General features: G+C 48.6%; 1 protein-coding gene across 4 annotated transcripts in view; it reads right to left on the bottom strand.

Moving 5' to 3' along the window:
- LOC133381202 (zinc finger protein 250-like) overlaps positions 1-1,557 on the bottom strand; it is a 38,532-nt gene extending 36,975 nt beyond the window's left edge. Inside the window, exon 1 of one of the 4 annotated variants that reach the window (XM_061619923.1) lies at positions 1,302-1,557. The gene's annotated coding sequence lies outside the window, so the exon portion shown is untranslated. Of the gene's footprint in view, positions 1-1,006; positions 1,147-1,301 lie in introns of those variants that run through there. The other 3 variants (XM_061619922.1, XM_061619920.1, XM_061619921.1) reach the window with 3 other exon arrangements.
- Positions 1,558-6,584: the final 5,027 nt, after the last annotated feature.

Here is a 6,584-nt window from a genome sequence, read left to right on the forward strand (position 1 = left end):
CCAGGAGAGCGTGAAGAAGGAGGGAGGTGGAGTTCGGATTAGTATTGAGTAAAACCATATGCTTATATGCCTTAAGAAGAAATCTTGTTAATCTTGTTAGCTTTGTTATCTGTAATAAATACTTAATTTGGTTTACCAAAGGCCTGATCCTTGGCTGGGGTTTCACAGACCAGAAGGGAGGGTAAGGTAATGACCAAGGCTGAAGGGGAACTGTAACAAATGGTGGCAGCGGTGAAGAGAGTAACAATACCAGTATTCAGAGTCTCTGGGAATACTAGTATTGGGACGTTACTGGGGGTTGCTTAGCAGGGGGATCTGTTGAGATCTGTGCTAGAGCGGATAGGGAAACCATAAGAGAGAGCGGTCCGGACTGGTGGAGTCCCTGGTGGTGCCTAGTGACAGGCAGTAGCCACGAGCAGGTAGGAACCTGACAGGGAGAGCCAGGGAAGGACGCCTCACAACCACCACCTCCTGAGGCAATTGGTGCCATCGACCTATGGCTCTAATAGCTTGAAGAAAAGTAACCCTCTGCCCTCCCTTAGGAATAAGGAATCCTGTGGCCCCCCAGCAGCTGTTCTCTCTGCTTGAGAGTTGAGGAACTCCCCTTTCAATTCCTCCATTGTCTCTCCATAACTGTCCTGGATTCACTTTTTCTTGTCCACCAAGCTCCCTTTAACTCACGGCTCCTCCACCCATTCAAAGGTCACACCCACACCATACATTTAAAGCACATTTATACCGCTTTCACAAGCATGCCTCACTCCCTCACCACCACCCCAAGATTCCTGGGCGCTGTAGTTTATCCCTCCCAGAGCTATAAATCCCAGAACCCTTAACAAACCACAGTTCCCAGGATTCCAACTCGGGATAAGCGGCTGAGGCAAGTGGTTTACAATAACTCTCTTATTTATGGCCATATTTCGAGAGGAGCAGGAGCTGAGTGTGGTTTGCAAGAAGATTATAATCTGGCGTTACTATCCCACTATTGAGGATCGGGACGGCGAACCTGAGTGACAGTGGCTTCTACCCACGCTGAAACAGAGTTTGACTTGCAGTTTTGGGGCGAAAGTTTCGGGGATGGGACGACAACCTTGTTGCAATCTAGTCCAGCGTTCTTTTATTCCCCTATACTGTAGATGGGGGGGGGGACTGAGGCTGAGTGTGACTTAAGAAGACAACCCTGCTCCGACCTCCCCCTCTCGCCTGCAGCCACGTGATGCTCCTGCCTCCACCATCCCCACAGAGCTCTATGAAGTCTTCCCCCGTCCCGGAAGCGACGAGAAGACGGGTATGACTCTCACCTTTTCCTCACTCCAACTCACTCCTTTAGGCGGATCAGCTCCGCGGAGCTCAGCCCAGCGGGCCTGTCTGAAGAGGAGCGCCTTCGGGACACCCTCCTCCCCGCAAACGGGAAAGCGGGATGTTACTTACAGCTCCCAGGACCTTATCCCTCGGTCTCCCCCCCGCTTTCTCTCCGCCTCTGATTTAATGGCGGAGCTGCAGAGACAGACGAGGCTCCACCATCGCCCTCTATTGAGCGACTGAATACTTGCAGCGTCTTCCTCCCCCCCCCCAAAAAAAACTGTTCGGACGCAAGAGAAAACTGGACACACACTTAATACCCGGAAGCAAGTACTGTACCATTGAATTCAGTGGGATTTACTTCCGCGTAACAAGGCTGCATTGCAGCCAGGGCAATCCTATATGCATGCTTATTTGGGAGCGAATGTCACTGAATCCTGCGGGACTTGCTTCCAAGTAAAGCAGTCTGGGATCGGGGCTGCATGCCTCTCAGGTTGATAGCCAAGGGAATCCCATATGCCGGCTTATTTGGAAGTAAATGTCATGGAATCCAGCGGTTTGCTTCCGAGTAAATCGGCAAAGAATTGGGCTTTACAAATTCTTGGACGCACATTAAGGGCAAATTAAATATGTGCGTCATCTTAAGGTGGGCGCATTCATTAAGTGGTCAGCTTATGCTGTAGAAAGGGATAGCCGAGTACAGTGAGAACGAATAAATGTGTGTGTAAACACACACCACGGATTTCTGCCTGCTCTGCGGAAAACAAAATGGCTTTCAACACTCTTGAGAATGATCAGAGAGGCTGACAGGAAAGTGTTATAAACACATGTTCCTCTGGTTTCTTATTCCCTACCACAAGGCACAGAGAGGGAGACTAACTAAGATGACTTTATTTCTTTTTGATGACTTTCTTTCGGTTTCGGGACCAGTTGTGCTGACTAGGTTTGTAATTGCATCCTCTCCCTGATGAACTATTGGGGTGAAAGGACTGGAAGGGCTGTGTATGGGAAAATAATTTCGGAAGACATTTCGATGTAACGAGGTTTAGAATGGCATGCTCGATTCCCCTGTCTCAGGCTCCTATCTCATGCCCCTTCATTCCAGCCAGGTGGGCCTCTTGGCATGCTTTCTCACCCTGCCTATGTGGTATACAACAGTACAGAAGTCTGGGAGGCTCTGTTTATGTAACACGGATGAGGTAAGGAGAGGCCCTTAATTGGCCAAAAAGGACAGTGGATGCCAATAGCTTGTTAGCGAAGATGTTTTCACACACTGCTAAGGGCTGGGAACTTGGCCTTCAAAGCAGGTGCTATGAATTATGCTGCTACAAGGCTCAAGGACACTGACCAATAGGATGGATAAACAAAGACAGAAGCGTGAGTCCCAAATTAAAAACATCCCAACAGGTATAGCTAATTAAAATCACAGGTGCAAACCTGCACCCAGGTCAAGGTGCGCTTTTAGTATAAATAAGGCTCCCTAAATTCTGTATAGGGAGCATCAACACAGACCTTAGCTGAAGTGGTGCTGTGTACCTATTGGCCATCTGGGATCTCTCTGTTGTCAGTTATCTGGGGTTCCTGACAACTGAAAAGAGAACGTACGATGATCTGTGCTGTGTAGCTGCTTGTATTCTTTTTTATGCCTTGCCTGCTGTTAAACACCAGCTGCTTTCAAATAAACGCTGTAAATCTTCTCCACAAGTGTGTTCCTTGCCTTTGAAATCCCCGAACCTCTTGCCTTTGGCAAAACAGTCTGGAAGGATGAATGGTAGGGGGCATAACAGCAAAAAGGTATTTGCTCATCCTGGTGCAGAGTAGCCAAGAAAGGTTTGCACTCTTCCTTTGGGTCTACCAGGACATCCTGGAGGGCCTGATCCCCAAAATGTTTCAGCCCTACATACGGGGCAGAAGACAAACTGACCCATGCTCCTGAATCGGCGTCCCAGTGGCGCAGTCACAACGTGTGTCTTGCAACGATCTGTGCAGCAATGGACCTTGTAAGGAACTGGACTGCATCCAGAGTGGTGTCTGAGACAAAAGCTGCTGCTCTGCAGAGCTTGAGGATTGTTGTGCGGACTCTGTTAGGGTCCCTGCTGAGGTCCTGAGATGCAGGGTCCAACAAGTCATTTAGCCAAACCAAGGACTCCTGTGAAAAAATAGATGCCACGCAAGAAACTCTGACAGCGAGGGCAGCTGCCTCAGGAGTCTTGCAGAAGGAAAAGTCTAATCGTCACTCCAACATGTCCTTGAATTGTGCATTAACAGGGAGAGAAAATAAGGCAGATATGGGACCATCTATGCCAAGGACTTTGAGCAGGTCCATGAAGACAGGTTCCAATTAATAGAAACGTGTAGCTAAGGCAGGCACACGCCTAGTCTGGAGGGGAGCCTGCCATTCAGACTGAGCTACTGCCTTAGACGCTTCAGGAACCGGAATAGTGGTAACAGTGGCCTTAGGAGCCTTCAGAACAGATGCCCCTTTTGACGGAGCCAGTAATGGATCTGGTGATGGAGAGTTGATATCCAGCGCTGCCAGAGACTTTAATAGGAGGGGCAAAAAATGGTCCGCCTGGATAAGCCTGTGCAAAGCACAGCTGGTTGAAGATGACGCTTCCTCCATCCCTGCGCCTACACTCCAGTCCTCATCTTCACACTTGGGGTCCACAAAATGGGCCCAGGGGTCTCTGGGTGGTACGTTAGCTAGATGGCTCCTGGAGACTGTAAAAGGATCCGGAGACTGTGCGTCCTCCTCCTCTGATGGGTGTCCCACAAATTCTCTGGGCAGCAAAGACCTGGCAACCCTGGATTCGTGGCAGGTGCAGTGGCTGCTTTAGTGGCCTATACTGTAGCCACAGGTCTCAGGTTGGAAGACAGGAACTGTGCAACAGTAGGATCTAGGAGTTCAGTAGAGAGCCCCAATAAGGGCCTCCCAAATATGGGACAGGGCCTCAGGGGTTAACTGGAAGGGTTGCAAGCCCTGAGGATTGCCCCCCCGACCTCTGAGGCATTGGGTGGCTGAGTGGAAACGGGGGGCTGTAAATGGGACCCTCCAGCTTCCGTAAAGCCTTCAAAGTCCTCCTCTGATGAAGGAGTGGGAGAATCAAACGTATGAGCTTTGGGTCTGCAATGGGCTCATCCTCTAACAAGGGCTCCTGAATATGCCCCGTGGTACAGCTACTCCCAATGTGAAGGGAGGGGGAAGCCCCAAAATGGACCGTAGGTCGTTTTAGCTTTTGGCGGGGGTGGCAGGAGACGTGCACTGGCTTAGAGGCAAACTGTGGAGCTGTAGCCACTGCCATTGGACTGTTGACAGCTGAAGCCTGGATGACAGCCGTTCAGTTTGTTGACGCATCCGCAGAAGGTCCTAAAATGGTGGCCGCTTGCTTTTTGGTGGGTCCCATTGAGAGAGCTGGGTCTAAAATGGTGGCCATTGTCTTTTCGGTGGGCTCTGCTGAGGAAGCCAAGTGCAAAATGGCAGGTGCCGCACTGCTGACTGGGTTTGCAATGATAGCTGTCTTTTTTGCCAGACGCTCTGCTGCTGTGGAGGGGGAAGCTGCCTGATGCTTGGATTTCTTAAGCGCCTTGCACACATTGGCCCACTCTCTGCTGCCGTTGCTGGTGCAATAGGTTTACGCACAAGCAACCCACTGTCCAACTGTTGATATCCGGACCCTGTTCAAGGCATCTGCCACGGGGTCAGGGTGCAAATGCTTCAGCAGAAGGCTAGTGGCCTCCATCCCACTCATGCACACACGCCTTTCTGGGATGCGGAGGACAACCAAGGGTAAGCAGAGAAAACGGGAGACAAAGTCCCCTGTTTGGTTTCAGCAGTAGGCTCTAATTCGACCCAGCAGGTAAACCACCCTCTCTCCTGCTCCAAACAGCCCAGGTGGAGGGAGGGGAGAAAGAAGCGGGAGACAGGCAAAGGCGAGGCAAAAAAGGTACGTTTTTTAAAAAAAAAATAAGAACAGTTAATAAAGGGAGAAAACTCACCACACCAAGATAGCAATGCACACAATAAAAAGAAGCTGAGGCAGAAAAGTTTGGAGTAAAGGAAAAGGGCAACTGCCCAGGATGACAAGGCCGGAAACTACTGGGGAGATCACGTGGTTGAGGCGACCTACTCCCCGCAGTTCAGCTGCTTTTCCTGCCTATGGATGTTAGGTGGTACCCAATACCCACCTGATGGACTATCAACCAGGGAGAAAGGACGGGATTAATTACTATTAATAATAATTAATAAATAATGTCTGGGTGAATAAAATTCAAGCACGTGCCAAAAACCCATCAGCGTTGGCACCTGCCTTATTTCAGATGGGAGGGAATTCCACCCCACAGAAAAGGCCCTTGTTCAGGTTGCCACATAATGTGCCTTAGCCAGCTGCGGCCCAACCAGGAGAGCAGACGACAATATCAACAAATTGGAAGGGAGCAGGCATTCCTTCAAGATGTCCAGGCCTCGAGTTATATAGGGCTTTACATATTAACAAAAGCACCTTAAATTTGTTTTAGGAGCAAATTGGCAGTCAGTTCAATCCCTTCAGAGTCAGCAAAATGTAATCCTGGTATTACGAGAAAGGGAGAAAAACAGCTCTCTGTCCCCTTACTGCACATCACAAATTTATACACCTCTGTTGAGTCCCTTCTTAGCCATCTTTTTTTTTTTTCAAAACTAAAAAAGAAAAATGCTTCAAGCCCTGATCATTTTCAGCTGTCATTTACCGTACCTTTCCCAGGTCTCTTGATGTTCCTTTCTTCAGATTTAACTAAAGCTTTCCCAGCATTCAGGACAGTCACCCCACCTCTTTCCTGTGTGATTACTCTGGTATCTAGTCAAATTATCTCTTTTTCCGTCCTCATTTTCTCTCTCCTGCTTTAAGTCCTTATCAAGATACATGATGGCGTGCATCCTGGAAGCAAGTCTCTTCCCCTCATTATTAATGTTTAGGTGGAATTTTAAAACATATCTGAGGATATTGCTTCTGTCATTTCTGAAATTATTAGTTGTGAGGGTAACTGGTTTGTGTTTTAATATTTCTTTTAAACAAAAGTATTTTTTATATTGTTTTGTTGTTTTCTGCCCTGGGCAGTATAAAAATTGAATAATTAAAAGTAATAAGCAAATAAGAAAATAGGAAGCTGCTTTATACAGAGTCAGACCAATTGGTCTATCAAGGTCAGTATTGTCTACACTGGCTGGCAGTAGCTCTCCAAGGTTTCAGGCAGGGGACATTCTCCCAGCCCTACCTGGAGATGTCGCTGGGGACTAAACCTGCATG

The sequence above is a fragment of the Rhineura floridana genome, chromosome 3 (genome assembly GCF_030035675.1).
Source record: "Rhineura floridana isolate rRhiFlo1 chromosome 3, rRhiFlo1.hap2, whole genome shotgun sequence".
NCBI lineage: Eukaryota > Metazoa > Chordata > Lepidosauria > Squamata > Rhineuridae > Rhineura > Rhineura floridana.